Genomic DNA, 3,384 nt, shown 5'->3' with positions numbered 1-3,384 from the left:
ATTTTGTCATTCATCTTCATTATAATAATCTGAAATTCACAATTGTAGCAGTAATCCTCTGAAAAGATGGAGAGGAGAAAACAAAAATGTGAGAAAGATGAGAGTGAATAAGTAAAACAGGGAAGAGACACTTGAGAGAGATAACAGAAAGATTCCCAGAGGGTTTTTTTTTATAGCGATGGATGAATTTTAACAGGATTTGAGATGATGGATGGGGCATGACTGTGAGAAAATGAAATGACTGGAGCTCTGCCTCAATATTTTTATGTGTCTGATAATAAAATATGATCAGAACAGCCATTATCTGAATATGCTTCAGTATCTCAGCCAGTCAGATGTCAGCGGGTACATTTGCACTCATTTCCGAATGTGTACAACTCTTTTTTTTCCAGGTTTGCAAATGACTGTAACAACAAAATCGCTCAAATTCCTTTGGCATCAACTTTACAAACCATCAAAATAATGAGAGCTAATGGAACGTTTATGTAATTTAGGAAGAAGGATAATATGGCATCTTGTCGCTACAGTTTGGAAGTGTTCACAATAAAACAAGGAGAGTTTATTGCACTGGTGTGAATAACTATAACATATTTTATTATTTTGGAAAGCTGTCGACGGTGGATTTACTGCAGTATTTGACACTATGGGGCTGAGACACTGGAAGCCCTAAACCATCGAAACAAAACCTGTCACTTCTAGCAGCCTCTGTTTTCCCCAGTGGAGGTTCATTTTTACAGTAGATCCTATATCACTTGAATGCAGCATATGAGTCCTGATGGGTGCACTGAAGTGAGAGGATGCTGAGAGGTGCTGAGAAAGTTTCTTAAAAAAGTAATCAATTACTTATTACACATTACTAATTGAAATTTAATTGCATGACTTTATTCAGTGCGCAACAGTAAAAGTAGGTACAGTTATTAACCCCCAGTCAAACTCTCTGTAAGACTGTAAATGGGTCGACCCACGAAATGTTTAAGTAACAGATCGTTACTGGGATTACTGACTGTGATGAAATTGCTGAATTTACAAATCTGAATCCCTTACACTACACTACACCCTTGTTACTGAAAAAAGCTGAAAACACTGTCAGGTGGAAAAAGTAAACTGCTGTCAGCTAAAATCCTAAACCAATCAGCATCACCCATCCAAGCTGAACAAAGTTATATTGCAAAAATATTGATGTAGGAATAAAGACTGCTACTGTATTTCCGGCCACAAGTGGGTGAAATGGAAGAAAATTGATTTTTTTTTTTTTAAACTTATATATAGGTCACACAAACATTCAATGCCAGAAATGTTGCATCTCACTCAACTCACCATCCGAGACCACAGTAATATCAAGCATATTGTTTTGATTGATCGACTGACTTTATTGTTCACTTTGATGGAAATGTGTCTTTGACTTCTCCCAAAGTAAATGGTAAATGGACTGCACTAATATAGCAGTTTTCTAGTCTTTTGACCACTCAAAGCTCTTTTACACTACAGGTCACATTCACACACTGATGGCCTCCTGATGAGCAGGATGCCAACCTGCTCATCAGGAGGAAACTAACATTCACTCATAGATTCATACATCATTGGCATAGCCATTGGGAGCAAATTGGGGTTAAGTATCTTGCTCAAGGACACGTCTACATGCGGACTGGAGGAGCCAGGTATCGAACAGCTGATCTTCCGATTTGTGGATGACCGCTCTACCTCCTGAGCCACAGCTTTCCCCAGCTACAAGAATATACATACACTACGCATAGTGCAACACACCATTAAAAACATACACAATATACAACATTGAATAGTGTTAGTGTTAGCAGCAGGTAGTTATTGTCAAAAATATAGCTTAGGAGTGCAGAGGATATTTACAAAACCTGCAAATAGATCCTTTGTGCCTTGAAACTGTGATCCTTAAAAGATATTTGACCCAAAGTTTATTTTTTATATCAGTGTATAACGCAACATTGATTTATTGACATCTGTTCATTCAACTGGGCCGGTTTGCTGTGCTCTGGAGTGCAATAACATAATCCATTAACCTACTGGTTAGTGTAGTACTGATACTGTACTTCACACACCATCACTGTCCATTCACATGCTCTTTGACTGAATGCATTTGTTGAATGTGGCTGCATGTGCAAAAGACAAAAAAAAAGGAAAAGAAAGCTACTGATCTGAATGGCTGTCAAACAAACTGCAAGCACACAAACAGAAAGATTCAAACATACTTTGCACTTGTGCAGCTGAATAACTTTCAGTTTCAAATTTCTTCACACATTTGTCTGACAGAAACTATTTTAATCCATTACATCATAACCTGAGTTTTTACCTCCTCTCTCCTCCCCCAGAGACCACTGGGACCCCCTCAGAGCTGTGTGCACAATCATGATGACTACACACAGCTGATGAACTGAACACACACTGACTGACACTAGGCCAACCACAACACACATCCAACAGCCATAATGAATTCATTTAGGAAGCCACGTCTACAACGCCAGAGCATCAGTTTGGCATGCAGCTGCACTCCGGATAAATCACACAAACACACACACACATGCACGCATACATGCACGCACGCACACATGCACGCAAACTTGAGCGCGAGAACGTGCACGGGGATGTTATGTTAAGGGTAACTTAAAATTAAAAAAAAAAAAACTGCTGCTGAGTTGGCGACTTTTGAGTAACTTTTTCAATCCTGCACGTCTCTGCACGCACGCAAACGCGCCGCCGGGTATTTGTTCGCCTTCTTCTTCAACTTCTTCTTCTTCTTTTTAAACTCAGGAGAATTATTTTGCAGAGTCGTGTCGGCCATGAAACATATTGTCATAAAGTCATTGTCACATCATGTCTGAGTGTCTGGTCGCTTTTCTTACCTGGTGGAGTTTCACTACAGCAGAGGAAGAAAAACGGAGTGCTGGTGTCAAGACTGAGAGGAGGAACTACTGAGGAGCAAGCTCTCTCACTCTTTCTCTCTCCCATATAGACACACACTCTCTCCCCCTCCCTCTCTGTCCCTCTCTCTCCCTCCCCCCTCTCTCTCTACACACACATGTATAGGACACACACACCTTTGCTCTCTCCTTCCCTCATCAAAGAACATCAAAAGTAAGTCTTTCTCTCTCATACCCCAATTATGTCCCCTCATCTCCTGTGATCACCTCCTGTGCTCCCTCACCAAAAACTCCACATCCATCACTCTTACTTTAGGGAGTTTTGACTGCTCTCCCTCTATCCAGCATTTTGAAAACAGAGAGCCAAATGTGGCATGAAGGAATTGTTGCCACCTAAACAGAAAATGTAGGTCGACTCTCCTTGTGTCTCTCCTCCGCCTGCATTTTACTTTACAGTGTCCATGACTCAGGTCCTGGACAGCAGCAACTCCTT

General features: G+C 40.6%; 1 protein-coding gene across 1 annotated transcript in view; it reads right to left on the bottom strand.

Annotated features, from left to right (window-relative positions):
- Window positions 1-2,911, bottom strand: part of c1qtnf6b (C1q and TNF related 6b) — a 12,072-nt gene extending 9,161 nt beyond the window's left edge. Inside the window, exon 1 of the mRNA XM_062433214.1 lies at window positions 2,874-2,911. The gene's annotated coding sequence lies outside the window, so the exon portion shown is untranslated. The remainder of the gene's footprint in view (window positions 1-2,873) is intronic.
- Between the last annotated feature and the right edge of the window lie 473 nt (window positions 2,912-3,384).

This window comes from Scomber scombrus, chromosome 2 (genome assembly GCF_963691925.1).
Source record: "Scomber scombrus chromosome 2, fScoSco1.1, whole genome shotgun sequence".
Classification (NCBI taxonomy): domain Eukaryota; kingdom Metazoa; phylum Chordata; class Actinopteri; order Scombriformes; family Scombridae; genus Scomber; species Scomber scombrus.
The sequence above is the reverse complement of the archived record's forward strand: the minus strand, read 5'-3'. Positions and strand labels throughout refer to the sequence as shown.